The 17215-nt window shown below is 39.6% G+C and overlaps 1 long non-coding RNA gene across 1 annotated transcript; it reads left to right on the top strand.

Annotated features, from left to right (window-relative positions):
- Window positions 1-1144: 1144 nt before the first annotated feature.
- LOC120514815 lies at window positions 1145-12892 on the top strand. Its single transcript, XR_005630525.1, has 3 exons — window positions 1145-1285; window positions 3911-4000; window positions 11844-12892. It is a non-coding gene; the product is annotated as an uncharacterized LOC120514815 (long non-coding RNA).
- Window positions 12893-17215: the final 4323 nt, after the last annotated feature.

Raw genomic sequence — 17215 nt, forward strand, 5'->3', positions numbered from 1 at the left:
TCGGCCCTTCCTCATCAGACATGTTATCAATGGTTTCAGGTCCAAGAGCCACCGGGGTCTGTGGCGCCAACCCAGATCATCACAAACTCAGTAAATGGGATTCCGTTTTTAGACCACGAATGTACCAACTTTCACATTCAAAATGCAATTCTTATATCGGATAATCCCACCTGTGATGTCCCCGTTAGATGGAGTTCCATTGCTGGATACGTACATTGGAACACAGTCTGGGCTGTACCGCATATCATTTAATGAATTTCACTTCAAAATTATACATTTTTACCCAACTAATGAAACAAGTATAATATATCAACAAAGTGTAATTTTAGTACAGATTAAAAAACGAATTCCTCTCTCACCTCTTTACTCCTGCACTTATTCTAAAACATTTTGGAATAATATATTCATATTACTTTCTAGAATAACCAAAACATCTATCTCAGCCTGTTTAAAAGTAGCTCTTTATTTGGGTTTATAAATTTGAAGAAAAAAAATGATAGAAAGTACAGTAAATGTGGTTAACTTACCCGGTAAATTCAGAATGTCAGACCTTTTATTGCGTCTACCTGCATAGACATTATAATGTTTTAAAATGCACTAAGAAAAACTGTTTAAAAATAACATTCTTAGATTCTGTGTTGGCTGGGATTGGCTCCAGTGGACCCCAGTGCCCCTGTAGTTGGGATATAGCGGGTTGGATAATGGATGGATGTTACTGGGTAGATTATTCTACAAGTGTAATTTATATTAACAAGGAGAAAGAAGGCATTCCACCCGCCAATACACGAAAATAATATAAAACATTAAAATATGCAGTTATGGTGATCGAGCCATCGCAAATCGGGGTTTGTATTGTTATGGTAAAAAAAAAAAAAAGTGTCCGCGCAGATTATGCCACCCTTGCAGAACGCCTAGCTTGTATAAATGGTAGAGCCGGTCCTGGCCTGACTCAGCATATTATGAGACCCGTGTGACTTGTTTGATGTCGCCCGGCAGCGCCCTCCCACTGTCACTTGCACATCATCATTTGCACATCTCCGGTGTTTAAGAAGCGGCATGCAGGGCTGTGTGGGCGGGGCATTTGGACAGCGCCTCAGTGACGTCAGGTCTCACGGTGCAGCTCCTCCCCTCTTCTGTTGCCTCTTTACGGTCTCTCAATGCTAACTTCCGTCAAAACAAGAAATCTGCTGAAGAGAACGTGTGGATTTTTGGCATCTCGGAGTAGCCCGTCGCAAGGTGCCTGGTCGTGCATCAAACGCGGATATGGTGTGACTGATCGTTAACGGTAGGTGCTTATTGGCAATTGATTCGAGATGTAAATGTTTAATACGAGGGTTGAGTTACACTGGGTAACCGCCGTTAAAACGAGATTACATAAGACCACGCCTTTCCCCGGTTGCGGGGGTCTGCTCTTTGCTCTGCTTGCGCTGCTGCCTTTGGTTCGTTCAGACCGGTGTCAGACCCACAATGATCCAAATGCGGCGGAATTTTGATCATTGAGTTTAAGTGTTATTTATATGAACGTCACCAGTTCAAATTAAATGTAATTCGAATGATGGCAATTAAGTAAGTAATGAAAGGAGAGATCGTGGAGTTCATCCCGTTGGTTTTCAGTTTGCGAGGCGGTTGGATTTAAGTTGTACCGTCAAGGAAATCAATAAGGATGTCGTCGTGTCGTCTTCTTGACTGCCTCGCATCCTTTAGTGAAAGACTGTCAAACGAGATACGGGAAATCGCCATAGCCTGCTTGAATTTAAATAAATGCATGTATAAAGTTATAGACTGGTTTACGTGTACAAAATTAGCGATACAGTCGTGTCCAGCTCTTTACTTACTTTCCAATTGGCACGTGAAGTGACTTCCTCATGGACACACACTGGTGTCAGCAGCGGCATTTGAAACCACAACATCGGGCGTCAGAGTCTGGGGCTACTTCATTACTGGTATTGATAAAGAAAGCCTGTCAACAACTCGATACGTACACTTTAACATAAGCAGAACTGGAACTTCTACTACGTGAGTAATCAAGACTGGGTTTTAATGTTACATTTTAACACACTGTAGGTTTGAGAGCCAAGCCGGCGTTATATTGAAGACCTCCTTTCGAAACAGGACTTGCTTGTGTTGAGAGCGCTTATATTCAAAAATTCGCAGAGTCATCCTTACAAATAAAAATAGCTGTTTACAGGGAAGTAGTCAGGAAGTCATTTTTATGGAGGAATGAGGAAGTCTACAAATAATCAGGTCCGGTAAGTGTGGAGAGCATGCAGTGGAACAGCACGTTACTGCACCCACCACATGACGAAATAGCTCGGCATCCAGTTTGGCAACAACCCAGCCCCGCTACCCCCCGGACATGCGCTCCAGTCCCACCCTATGGAAATGACCATCTGTGTGCCACGGCCAGGTGTTACGCGGGCGCCCCGCTGGCCTGTATGGCCACTCGAGTCGTCAACAACAGCAGCAATAATGTGCACCGTACTGCAGAAAAATGATTAGGCAGTTTGAACAGTCATAAAATATATACATAGTCAAATTTCAATTTTCTATTTTTTTTATTTTAAAATTTTAATGTAATTAATTAAATTAATTTATTTTTCTAATCTAATTTAATGTAAATCTACCCCCAACTATACACCTATGGCTATTTAATAAACAACAACGATAATAATAATAAGAAGAAGAAAAATAAATAGTAGTAGTAATGATAGTAGTGATGATGATGATGATGATATTAATAATTCATAATGTTAATACAGTAATAATGGCTATAGGAAACCCACATGCTGGTGCCATGTATATCAACAAAGAGTGTTCATAGGCACATTTCGGGTCAGTTTATGAATTAACAATTCCATTCCAGTTCAACCAAGAAAACAGAATTTGAACTGAAATTTAAAAAAAAAAAAAAAAGTGCAGGAATTAAGAGTTGAATTGGAATTTCAGGCAGTTGCTTTGAGGTTTTTTTTTCCTTAGCATGATTAGTTATATTTAAAATTATATTTAATAAAATATAAAAGGGTCAGTGTACCATTGAATTAGTAAGATGCATTTAGAATCATATTAACATTTTAATTAAAACTAAGAACTTGAAATTGGAGGATTTGAATATGTTGCTTATACTGGTATATGATTACAAAAATGTACACAAGTTGTCCCTCGACATCCGTGGCGGTTTTGGCTCCAGGATACACCTCAGATACTAAAATGAGTGAATGATCACGTTCTTCATGTAAAATAGCATAGTATTTGTGTATAACTTATGCTTATGCACCTGTATTCTCTAAATCATCTCCAGATTACTTATAATACCTAATGCAATGTAAATGTTGTGTAAATAGTTGTTATTCTTTAGGGATTGATGACGTGTAGAGAACACAGCGAGTATCTTGTTTGCTTGTTCTAATCAACATGCAACATGTGTCACTGTCTGTCCCCCGTGATTATTTTAATTGTAGTGTTCTCCACAAGGAGCTTGCTTAGAGCAGCACAGTAGTATAAATACAAGATTATAAAAAATCTTAGTTTGACGTGGAATGTAAAGTGCTCAAGATAAGTGGGAAGTCACGGTAAGGAAAAATCTGGGAAAATGTGATTAAACATAAAACACACCATTTAGAAGAGACCACTTTAATTGTTGTGTCTAAAAAGAGGAGGCACTGACAAGCACAAGTCCCTAACTGCCTGATCTCGCTCAGGGATGATAAAAAGGTAGGTGTCTGTGTATCACTATGTCCATCCAGTTGCTATGTCTCTTATCCTTCCGACAGATGGTGCATCACAAACATTAAGGCCACCCTTACAAATCTCATACCAAATGTCAATAAACAGAGCCATACACATTGCATCCCAACAGATAGTTCATTGTAAACATTGGTAGTAATGCATTTTATGCTTTCTTTCCTTTCAGCCTGCATCTTCGTGGCCAGGAAGATCAGAGCGTCTATTGGGAATACAGAGGCACCTGAAGCCCCCTCAAAGGAATCATGCAAACTCAAAGGTGAGGGGTCCTGCTCGTGAAAAGACACCGGTGGCGTAATTGAGTTAAACTGAGAGGTGTACAGTAGATTTTTATCATTGCAGAGCCTCCCGTCTTAATTATATGCCATTTTATTGTGTAACTGAAGTAGATGGAATCCGTGCAGTCAGGCAGATTTTAAAAAAAATGAATGGATAAACTGGGCACGTAAGAAGGAAATAATTAACAAAAGTGAATAACTCAAAAATCATAATCGGCTCCATTACAATTAACTATCTGAAATAATTATAATAGGTCAACTTGAGATCACTCCTGCATCACTTTCTCTAAAAGTAGTTTCTTTATTATATTAGAACTATCTAAGTCGATGTTCATGGGGGTATCGTTACTGGAAAATGCTGCAAAAGACAAACACAAATGTTAGTACTTTGAACCAATGGGAAGTAGAGGGTTAGGTTCCCAAAAACTATAATCTTTTGCTAGATACACTTTTCTGCAGAGAATTCTTTATAAAGACTAGGGGACTCCGTTCGCCCACCCCCGGGTTTGGTTTACCGGATATACAATTTAAAGAGATTGTTAATTTCATGGGAATTGTTACATATGCATAATTTTTCACTTTTCTTTAAAACTTTTGTAAAAACAATACTTATACTTTATTTCCGAGTCCAGGTGTGGTTACATCTCTTTCTCGCAGGACGTATAACGCTGATCGCATTGTGAATGCATGCTAAGGAGATGCAGTCGGATCATTTGCTGCATTTTGCTTCTGCCGAGCTGCGTGTTTTTCTTGTCTCTTGCCGTTGTTTTAAGAGGTGGGAGCACATGAAGCGTGTTGCCAACAGCAATCCAACAACTGCTAGATTAGATGTCTATGGACTTGTTTTAAATGATGGCTCACTGCCTTGTCTCGTGTGATGTTGTAAAACCAACACTTGTCCTTTATTTCCAGCCCCTGGCGTGGTTAAATCTCTTTCTCGCAGGACGTAGAACGCTGCTCGCTTTGTCATTTTTGGGGTGTGGCCGAACGCATGCTAAGGAGAAGCCGTCGGATCATCTGCTGTCTTTCCGCTGCTGTCATGCTGCCCTTCAATCATATAAAACCCTGTTCAGCCGCTGTCCTTTTGCCACTTCATGTGTCTGCCGCTCACGTTGTGATGGGGGGGGTTAGGGGGACTAAACGCACGCAAGGAGAAGCAGTTGGATCATCTGCTGGGTTTCTGTTGCTGGTGAGCTGCATGTTTTGCTTGTCCCTTGTCATTGTTTTAAGAGCTGGGAGCAAGTTAGGCTTGTGTATCGCGCCAACGTTTTTGAACGTCTTTATGACGTTCTACTTTGTCTTTTACTCTTTGTCTTTTAATTCTGAGCCCGATTGGACGTGCTTTTTTTCTTCCAATTCCACCTGTTCCGGGCAGATTATTCCTTTCTTTAGTTTCTGAATTTAAACCTAGATTATTCTTTTACTTTTTAGCATTTTTTCTCTCCAATTCTTTTGAGTCTCTTTTTTCTGCTTTCTTCTTCACTCAGTCATCGACGTTTCACTATAACGTATTGTCCTTATATGCTTAAATGCCCTGAGAGCCCTGGATCTGTGTGTGCTAGGTGCCTTTACACTACCGATTGTTTAGCTGGCCGTGCTGTTATTTGAAATTGCTTGTATAGTTGTGCTTGAAAGTTTGTGAACCCTTTAGAATTTTCTATATTTCTGCATAAATATGACCTAAAGCATCATCAGATTTTCACTCAAGTTCTAAAAGTACATAAAGAGAAACCAGTTAAACAAATGAGATAAAAATATTATACTTGGTCATTTATTTATTAAGGAAAATGATCGAATATTACATATTTCTGAGTTGCAAAAGTATGTGAACCTTTGCTTTCAGTATCTGGTGTGACCCCCCAATAACTGCAACTAAAGAGACAAAGGTAAATGTACAGTTTATTTATTTGAATGTGTCTGACCCTTTAAGCACAGTACCAGCTAACGTCAAATACATTAAAACGTGCGTTTAAACCAAGCAAATGTCATCCTCTGTCACTCGCCACCATTTGGGCACGCTGAGGCAGTTGTGTGTAGTCCGTCTATCGCTGGAAAAACCCATGCATTGATTGGATGGATAGATTACGTCATTTGCATACATGAGCATAGGGTATCTAGGAATTGTGGGTAATGATTCCTATTTAAAGAGAACAGTAGAGTCTCCCTTATCCGACATAAACAGGCCGGCCGGACGTAAGCGAAAATGTTGGATAATGGCAGGTGTTAAGAAAAAACCTATTAAACGTCAAACTATGTTATAATTTTACACGTTACAAACCTAATAATTATGTTTTACAACAAAACAACAGAATAAATGAAATGAAAAAATGAACTTACAGTTACAGAATTGTCTGACGTTAAAAACAGTATGTACTGTACTTAAAATTCAGTCCTGTGATGATTTAAAGACATTTTTGATCATAGTCTGCTTTCCTGATGAGTGCTGTTTCTTCACTGTCAAGTCTCGCCATCTTTGCAGCATCATTATGTCGATTCCTGTAGCTTCTTCTTGTTGCTCAATGTAATTAATTGCAGTTTCTAGAGCCTTAACTCTGTCACTAATATAGTCAACATCCGTACGAGCGTATACTGTTTACTACAGCATTGTGACTGCGTGTATGTGTGTTTGTACTGTGACGTGCGAGTCCCCATCTTGCACCCGAAAACTCGAAGCTGAGTCTCAGTACTTTTAGCAACAACAGCTTTATTAAGCTTGAAACAGCAACAGCGCGGTTATTTAATGTAGCGGGATCTTTCATTCTCCTATACACGGACTCAGCAGACAGGCAGGGTTGGGGGGAAAGTAATACTGAGCCCAGCGCATTTATAATGTCCCTTGTTCCTTGTATCACCCTTCAACGGCAGGCGCTTATAGCATGCCTGTGATCTTTTCGGATTGGCTTTTACATCGAACTGCTACAACTCTGGGAGACTGCAATGCTTTGAGACGCTCTTCCGTAAGTCGTCCCATTGGGTGGAATCCCACAAGAGTTTAGAAACTCACTCACACCAGTCATGATTCTTTTTAAAGGTAAAGTGCAGGTTAATTTGATTGATGTATTTTTACTTTATATTTTGTATTATTCATTTTTATATAAATAGTTTTGGGTTGTGGAACGAATCATCTGAGTTTCCATTATTTGTTATGGGGAAATTCGCATTGATCTACTGTACGAGTGCTTTGGACTGCGAACACATTTCCAGAACGAATTATGCTCACAAACTGAGGTTCCACTGTAATTAGCTGAGACAGACTAGACTACGCTCACGCTCGCAACTTGCAATTCTTGCTGCCGATTGATGCGTATTTTTTTTGTTTTGCGGTGGGACGTTGGATAATACAGAATGTTGGATAAGCGACGGTAGGATAAGTGATTCTCAGTTTCACTGAATTTTGTTGTTACGCTAAGTTATCAATTTATTTTATTAATTTAAATGACATGTATATGTTACAGTGATGTCTTAGTTAAAAATTATTATTATTATTATTATCATTATTATATCTAGAATATTACCATCATCAAAAGACACATGTTGTGCTGGTGGTTGAAATAAAGAACTACAGAAAAATAATTCACTGTTTTAGTAATAATTAGATTTTTTTTTTCCTTAGAGAAACGTTAAAAGAAATAATAGAGACTACTAATACAGCCCAATTCCTACTTATTTTCTGAAATGGCTCTTTTCTGAGGCAGCTGTGTAAACAGACGCTGCTATCTCCCCAGTCCTGTCTCCAGGTCTTCTTGCACAAGCCATTTACATCTTTGCCAAGGGTAGCAAAAATCCAAGAGCCAGCTCTGATCATAAGCCATGACAGAACATAACTGCTGAAGAAACAGAACTCCATCCATCCATCCATTATCCAACCCGCTATATCCTAACTACAGGGTCACGGGGGTCTGCTGGAGCCAATCCCAGCCAACACAGGGTGCAAGGCAGGAAACAAACCACCGCAGACAAAACAGAACTGCAGAAGCAAAAGTAGGATAAGTTGAAGAGAGCTTGGCATAAAGGGGTGGGGTGGGGTTGTCATAATTCCACTCATGATGCCCACTGCAAACAGACAAGCGAGTTAAGTGTGTGTTCTCACCCCAAGAAAAAAGTACAGAGACCTTTTTTTTATTATTATTTCCAATTTGCTTTTACTAACCTAAACATGTCTCAGAAACACAGAAGGCTCATTTTGTTAAATTGCAGGCTTTGCTACTTCAATGTATTTGGTAAGTTTTAAGGCTTAATTTTTTACATTGAGACACCAGTACTTATTAGGTCCATTATAAAGCGCAAGAGCAGGCTAGTAATTTTTTTTTTAAGTGTATAAAACATTCTTCACTTTAGAATGCAGTTTTATGTAGCAAATTCATATATACCGCGATTGTGAAGAAATAACATTGACTTCAAATATACTAAACATATTTCTTAAGCTGGTGTCACACTCCACAACTGAACACAGTTTCTAGACACAGTCTGTGTAAAATTGAATAATTATAATCTGAACATTAGAAAGATTTAAATGAGAGCAGGCCTTTCAACCCAACAAAGCTCATTTATTCCATGTATCTGTTGTTCTCAGTGCAAAGAAAAACTTCCTAATTTGAAATTTCCCCTTATCAAGTTTCCAACTGTGTCCCCGTGTTCTTGATGAACTCATTTTAAAGTCACCGTCTTGATCCACTGGACTAATTCCCTTCATAATGTTAAACACTTCACTCAGGTCACCTCTTAATCTTTTTTGTCTTAAACTGTAAAGGCTCAGCTCTTTTAATCTATCCTCATAACTCATCCTCAACTAAGTCCTGAAATCAGCCTAGTCGCTCCTCTGTGGACTTTTTCTAGTGCTGCTATGTCCTTTTTGTAGCCTGGAGACCAAAACTGCCCAGAGGACTCCAGATGAGGCCTCACCAGTGTGTTATAAAGACTGAGCAGAACCTCCTGTGACTTGTACTCCACACATCAAGGCGCTATATAATCTGATATTCTGTTAGCCTTCTTAATGGCTTCTGAACATTTTCTGGCAGCTGGTAGTGTCAAGTCCACTATGTCTCCTAAATCCTTCTCATAAGGTGCACTTTGCATTTTCAGACTTCTCAATGTGTATTCAAACCTGACATTTTTACTTCCTACATGTAATACTTTACATTTACTAACATTAAACATTAAATTTCATCTGCCACAAATCTTCCCAAGCCTGCATGCTGCCCAAGCCCCTCTGTGATGATTCCACAGATTCTTGATTATCTGCTAATCCATCTGTCTTGGTATCATCTGCAAACTTAACCAGCTTTTTACTTATATTCCTATCTAAATAATGTATTTATATATATATATATATATATATATATATATATATATATATATATTCTTAACATCGGCCAGTTCTGATGAGGTTCCTTACACCATCACCATCTGCTTCCTGTGTCTGAGCCAATTCTGCACCCATCTAAAAACATCACCCTGAACTCCCACTTCTTTTAACTTGATGCCCACCATCTCATGTGGCACCTTATCAAATGCTTTCTGAAAGTTCAGATAAATAATATCATAAGCTCCACTTTGATCGTATCCTTTTGCTGCCTCCTCATAGAATTCCAGCATGTTAGTAAAACACGACCTCCCTCTTCTGAGCCCATGCTGACTGTTCAGAATAACTCCTGTCCTTGCCATGTGTTGCTCAAGCTTATCCTTAATAATTCATTCCATTAATTTTCCTGTGATGCACGTTAAGCTTACTGGCCTATAGTTACTTGGCTCTGCCCTGTCACCATTTTCATATAATGGGATGATATTTGCCATTTTCCAGGCCTTCAGAATCTCTCCAGTGCTCAGTGACTTCCTAAAAATATGTGTCAAGGGTTTATATATGAACTCACTAGCCTCCTTAAGAACACGAAACATAAATATTATGTTTGCCTGGTGATTTGTTTGATTTCATCTTATTTAATCTGAGCAGCACTTCTCTCTCTACAATTTCCAAATCCCTCAGTACCTCCTTAGTAGTCCCTGTTACTGCTCTGAGGTTATCCACTTGCTCACTTGTGAACACCTCAGAAAAATGTAAATTTAGGATATCCGCCATTTCACTGTCTGTATCTTTTAATTCCCCTTTACTATTTCTGATGCACTTGACCTCCTCCTTAACTGTTCTTTTACTGCTAAAATACTGAAAAAATCTCTTAAGGTCATCTTCTGCCTTATCTGCTATGTTCATCTTGTGGAAGTAAACCCCTGAGGAAAAATCAATTAGGTCAATCAATTAGATTAGCAGAAGAGCAAAGTCACATTTTTCGATTGGCTTTTTATAATTTCTTCTTCCTCCCCCTTCCCCTTACTTAATCAAAAAGCATAATATCGTTTACTTAAGCATTTTATTTTTTTACACTAATAGGCCATCTGTTCTTTTTTTTTTTTTACTTGTCAGATAGACCCTAAAGAAGGAAAGGTCATCTTTCCTGTGTCAAATAGATGCATTCCTTAAGAAACTGGAAATTGCCCTCGGTCAGCTTACTGCTCCCTATCTTATGTAAGAAGCCTGTGTGAATAACGTACCATTATATCAAAATGGCTTTGTCAGCTATTAACCCCAAGTAGCTTGCAAAGCAGTTAATTTTTTCTTTCACACTCTCCAACTGTCTTTTAGCCTCCCTAATATCCTTCTTAATGGTTGCCGTCATGCTCTCATATACCCTGTGATTTACATTGATGTCATTATAGCTGCTGCACTTTGTTGGCTCATGTGGCTTAGTAGGAGTTGCATGGACTGAGTGATTACATGATTGTCTCACAACCCTCGACTACTGTGTAGATCACTTTGTTATGATCAGCATGAACTTCTGTAGTTAACCAATAGATGTTCTCTACATGTTCAGTTTAGTTGAAGTTCTAATTTCAGCCCTTCAGTTTGTGAACAATCAGATGTCTGTGCTGGTTCCAAAATTTGACTAACCTCTCTTCCACTTGCCCGATCTATAATATTCATTTCCTTGCAGTCATTACCATTGTCCCTCACTATTAGCAAGTACTGTATGCAATGTTCTTATGGTTTTCCATATATTGGCTATTATCTCTCTATCTCATAGAAAAGTGCAACCCAACGGCCAGTGACTCGCTACAATAAAAATTAAGTCTGTTTGAATTTGCTGTAGTGAGACACAGAGTTTTACGATTGAGTCATTGGAGGTGTCACATTATATGACATGACAGTCCCAGGGGTTTTAGGAAAATACAATGCAAGCTGTGGCCATTTAAAGGTAATTTCTGATTGGCCTGCTTACCATTTCAGTATGATATTAACCTCATCTTCGTCTACTTACTTAGCTATTCCCATTCATCTATGGGGTCTCTATTTTTGAATAGACTTTTCATGTACTAGTTGTCCATACATTTTGGTGTGATTTTTATGAGTGGATGCCTTTTCTGATGACAACCCTAACAATTTGGTAAATTCAGGCAGCATTGTTTTCTCTAAATTGAATATAGGCTTCTTGTTCTTCAGCCAAGTTACACAAAAATGTAATGTGTGTGCGGTTTCCATGTTTGAGTGGGTTTCCTTGAGGTGCTCCGTTTTCCTCGCACAGTCTAAAGACCTGCAGGTTTAGGTGGTTTGTCCTTGTTAAATTTTGGTCCCTGATATGTGTGCTTAGGTGTTTGTGCTCACCCTTGTAGGGATTGTTCCTTCCTTGTGCGCTATGCTTTCTGGGATGGAGTGTAAACGCCCCCCACAACCCTGCTCAGCATAAAGAGAGTTTCAAAAAATGGATGGATGAATGGATGATGTGTCATTTAGAAGTTCACTTTATTGTTAATCTCATATATTTCTGCTTACAGGTAAAGGAAAAGATGAGAAGGCATTTGAGAAACCTCTCCCGGTGAATGCTGAAGAGCTTGATGTCCCTGGACCTTCACCATCGACTGCATGTCAGAAATATGGCTCTTGAGGTTAAGGGTTGCACTGGTTGAGCACAATGGGTTTGGGTTTTATTTCAAGGTCCAGTTTAGACATCTAGAGGACATAGTGTCATAAGCCGGTACCGCCGTCTGGTGTGCCATTGTTAAACATGTCCTTAGGGCACCTCTAGCAGAAAGTTTATGTGAAGTCCTAATAGCCGTTCTCTGCTATGGAGCCATTCTGATCTACACCATGCAGCATTAAGTTCTCCAGATAAGACGTTAATCAGATATCAGTGCATTGTGCTTAGCACTAATGGATCTGTGTGCCTTGTAACTGCTGCTCAACTCATCACATCAGCCAGACATGATAAAACTCCTCAGGTTTTAGATTCCCACATATGTCTGGAATCGTAGAAAACCCCCAAAGTCCACAAACTGTAGATTGGCAAAGTAAATATTCTCATGTCCATCCTTGAAAAAACTTCAAATTGGCTGCCTTGAACCAGCGAATGTCCGACCAGAGTAGCCATAAAATCTAATGAGGAGTCATGACAAATGCCTCTTGTTGTAGGTGCGGTTCAGCATCACTTAATATTGGAGAACGGCTTTTAGGGTCCGGCACCCGATTAAGTCTATGGGCGGAGAGGTGCCTTGTTTTACAGCATGCCTTTTTTAAAAATTTAAAGGGAATTCACTTTATGGAAAGCAGGGACCCAGCCCTTGCATTTAGTGATTCATTTTTTTGGATTTTTGATAACACTCTGAAACTCAACATGTCTAAATGTGCAATAAATATGTATTGAAAAACCCCAAACTCTGCAACCAAGTGCCTCCTGACCAACTCACGTCTGTGTCTTAATGGGAGCAGCAGCGAATGATGGCTTTGTCACCAACTCCCTAACTATGGGAGATGATGAGCTCTGAAAAGATCTGTTGACATCCCACAGTTTATGTTTCAATAAAGTTTGACTCCTTTGTAATTATCACTTATAGCTTTGTGTGTTAATTTGTCATCTTGTGTGTTTTATTTCTTCATTTAATGGCCACCCGGCCAGAAGTTGGCAACAACGGGTGCTTTTCTCAGGAACCAGGAGCTGAATACATTTGCAGCATTTCCAAAACAGGAACTTCGGCCATTTGCAGTTCCTGATACTTTTATTAACTCCCACTCCAGGGTGTGTATTTTTTGTTCAATCAGTAACTTATGGGTTTGGCTCAGGCAATGAATTTTGCCACCATCTTATCAAATCTCTATTTGGAGAAGAGTTATTGTTGAAGATGGAGCACTGTACTTCACACTGCATCACTCTTCATCACCACCTCCCTGGTGGACCACATTGAAGCAATAATCTCCCCCTGTAAAGTCAATGATCATTTCAAAGCAATGAAGTGAGGTGGTCTCCCCACAAACTCCCAATTGTGTTGTACTTCTCTCCAAATCACTCTTGATAGCTGCCCTTCTGGTGTAGTGCGTCATACACACCACATCAGAGCAATAATCTCCCCTGTGAACATGCGATTACTTCAAAGCTTTAAGTTGGTGTTGTCCTCCGTAAATGTCTGATTGTGCCACACTTTGATCCACAGTACTCTTCATAGTCCCCTCCATGGCACGGCGCGGCGTGACATGCACCGCATTGAAGCAATAATCATCCCTGAGAATTTGCAATTGCTTCAAAGCAATGATGTGTCGGTGTCCCCTGTGACAACCCCTAGAATGCACCTCACTTCACTCTAATTTGCTCATCATATGTTTTGCATAAAGGTTACAGTTTCTGTTGTGTGGTGGGCCAGGGCCAGGGCCAGGACCTACATCATGTCAGAAATCATTGGTTTCTGAAAACAAAGTTCCTGGAGTTAGTAAAAAGCTAATGAATGGGTGGCTTGGACCAGTGGACGTTAAGGTTGATGGCATTGTGGGCCTATTTCAGAAGTGTTCACTTCCTGGAGATGATGTGTAATAATCTTCACGTCTCTCTTGATACCGCTGGGTTTCTACTGGTCTTATTCCTCCATCATAGTCATTCACCTTCAGCCTGTCAGCTTTAATGTTAGCCTCTGGTTTGTCTGATGTTGAACTGTAAAGTGGCTCTGTCCCATCCTTCTAACTGTCACTTGAGAAAAGCTGCCAACTGTGGCTTTCTTTTAACTCTTTGAGAGGTGAATATGTTTGCCAAAAAACTCAGCTTTATGAAAATCAATGGTTTCATGCATAAATCCACATAAAACATCTGTTGCTGTGTGCCGTGGCTGCTCTCAGGTCATCTTCTGTGTCTCTGGGTGGCTCAATGGCCAGCAGGGCAGGTGAGCGGCAGTGACAGGTGCAGTGTGACGCAATCTGGTTTGCACCTCTTGTTGTCATAAGTGGTGGTCTTCCCAGCAAACGTTGCATTCAGCTACACCAATGTGTTCAGCACCACGATCAAGTGGGGACCAATCAGCTAATGTTGGTACCTCACTTTCCTTTTCAGTCTCAGTTCAATGATGGCCTGTTTTTACTTGCATGGACGGCACTTTGGACCTCATATTGAGAGTTTATAGTGACAGCTTCCAAATGCAAATTTCACACTTGGAATCAACTGCAAACCTTCTACCTGCTTAATAGTTAATGAAATAATGAGGGACCTGCACACACTTGGTTATGGAACAGCTTGTCAGTCGAATGCCCAAATACTTTTGAGAAACCTTTGTAATGCAAATAAATGTCTGTCATTCCTATACGGCTCATACAATATTTTTGGTAAACCTCTTAAATTTTCATACAAACGATGTAGCTCAAAGTACTTTACGTGATGAAGAAAGAGAAAAAAGACAAAATAAATAAGAAAATAGAATTAGGGAATACTAATTAACATAGAATAAAAGTAAGGTCCGATCGGCCAGGGAGGACAGAAAAAAACAAAACAAAAAAAAAAAAAACTCAAGATAGCTGGAGAAAAACAAATAAAATCTGCAGGGGTTCTGAGGCCACAAGACCACCCAGCCCCCTCTAGACATTCTACTTAACATCAATGACCTCAATCAGTCCTCAATGTGTTCAGGGTTCTCATGGAAGAACTTGACGATGATGGCCATGGGCTTTAATCCATCAATGTAGGAACATCATGGTGCTTTGATCAGGTGGTGGTGGTGCAGGTCGCCACCACAGAAAACAGGAAAAAGAACAGAAGAGAAAGTAAGGGTTAGTACGGATTATGGAGCCACCAGGAATGATAATGATGATTAATTGAATATACAGAGCATTGGGATTAAACTAAAATGAAGTTATGACAAGGCCATATTAAAGTAATGAGTTTTCAGCAGTTTTTTTAAAGTTCTCCACTGTATTAGCCTGGCGAATTCCTATTGGTCAGCTATTCCAGATTTTAGGTCCATAATAGCAGAAGGCCGCCACACCACTTCTGTTAAGTTTAGCTCTTGGAATAATAAGCAGACACTCATTTGAAGATCTAAGGTTACGATCTGGAGTGTCAGGTGACAGACATTTTGAGATATAAGATGGAGCAGATTATTGAAGGCTTTGTAAACCATAAGTAGTAAGTCAGTCAGAACAAAAACTAAAAATAAACAGCCCGCTACAGTGCACTTGACTTTCTGATATTGCTAACTTATTTGCACCTATGCGTAGAAGAACAGCAGCAATGAGCACCTGTTGGGCTCACATGCGCCCCTTCGGTGCGACATATTACTGTCTGTTTAAGTCACCATGTGCCTTTTCACTGCGGTTTTGTGTCTGATCAGCAAGACTAAATATGTCACACACATTCATTAAAGATATTAGCCAGACTGTGGAAAGTCAGGGTGTATAATAAGCCTGTCTGCAAACATTATATTGGTGACATACAGAGAGACAGCGACAGGCACGGGCCAATTGAACGCATCAAGGGGAGGTGAGGATCATCGCTGCTGCACCTCACGTTTCTCCCCTATATTTGAACAGGAAATACACCAAATCAGCAATTTTGAATATAAAAATGATCAAAAATTATTGGAATCATACAGTAAACAAATTTATAGTACAGACCAGTGGACAAATTTATTTTATGTTATCATTATTAGTTTATTATTTTTTTTTTTTTACTATTCATGAGCCTCCCCTGACCACACATCTCTGGGTCTTTCAGACCAAAAAGAAAATACCCAAGGTGTAGGAAGTCAATTAAGAGTATTAAAAAAACAAACAAAAAAAAACTATAGTTAACATTGTAGAACCATTCAAGTTAAAGTCAATTCAAATGTGTAGTCTGGCTTTAGTAGGAATAGTGAACAGTTTTTGAAAATGTATAAGATACACAAAGCCTGCAGGCTCATTTGTCACACTGCAATACAAACTGTCCCGTGATGCTCCATCATCGGTGCAGGTTCGCCTAATCAGCTCATATTTTAGGGATAGTAATGGCTGACTCATGGATGCTGTGCAGCCTCGTTGTGCTTCCACTGGTGTCATTAGGCAGATTTGTTGATTCCAGTACTATGCAGTCTTCACTTCCTATGGCTCTTCTCTATCAGCTCTCCTATATAACGGCAGTCCTGTTGTCGGGATGTAACACATCATTTACGCAGAATGGACATTTTGCAATTCAAATTTTCATGAACATCACAGCCAGGTCTTTTGACCTCACATTGACTTACACTGTCATCTTAATTGAAGAACAGAAAGAAAGAAAGAAAGAAAGAAAGAAAGAAAGAAAGAAAGAAAGAAAGAAAGAAAGAAAGAAAGAAAGAAAGAAAGAAAGAAAGAAAGAAAGAAAGAAAGAAAGAAAGAAAGAAAGAATCATTGAGATGGTTTAAAAACCCTTCGGATTAATTCAGCTACTCCTGGCATATTCTAGTGATTGGAAAGGCAACTGAAAGAAAACAATCAACTATGGGTGACCAGGCATTGTGAGAAGATCTCAGGGATAAAGTTGTGGACCGGCACAAATCAGGAGATGGAACAAAAAAATTTCAAAGGCTTTATCAATTCCTAGGAGTTCAGTAAAATCCACAATCAAGAAGTGGAAAGTGTTAAGTACTACTAGGACCTTCCCCAGACCATCCAAATTGTATGGAAGAGTGAGGAGCAAACTGGTCAGAGAGGCTACCAAGGGGCCGATGGCAACTTTGAAGCAGTTACAGGAATTTCTGGCAAAGAGTGGCCATTGTGTGCAGGTGACAACGATATCACTGATACTGCACAAATGTGGCTTGCAAGGTAAAAGCCACATCAAGTTCAGCTCTGCCAAAAACACACCTTAAAGATTCTGAGGCCCAAATGGAAAAAGGTGTTATGGTCAGATGAGACCAAAATCAAACCATTTGTCTTCACT

The sequence above is a fragment of the Polypterus senegalus genome, chromosome 1 (assembly GCF_016835505.1).
Source record: "Polypterus senegalus isolate Bchr_013 chromosome 1, ASM1683550v1, whole genome shotgun sequence".
Taxonomy (NCBI): domain Eukaryota; kingdom Metazoa; phylum Chordata; class Cladistia; order Polypteriformes; family Polypteridae; genus Polypterus; species Polypterus senegalus.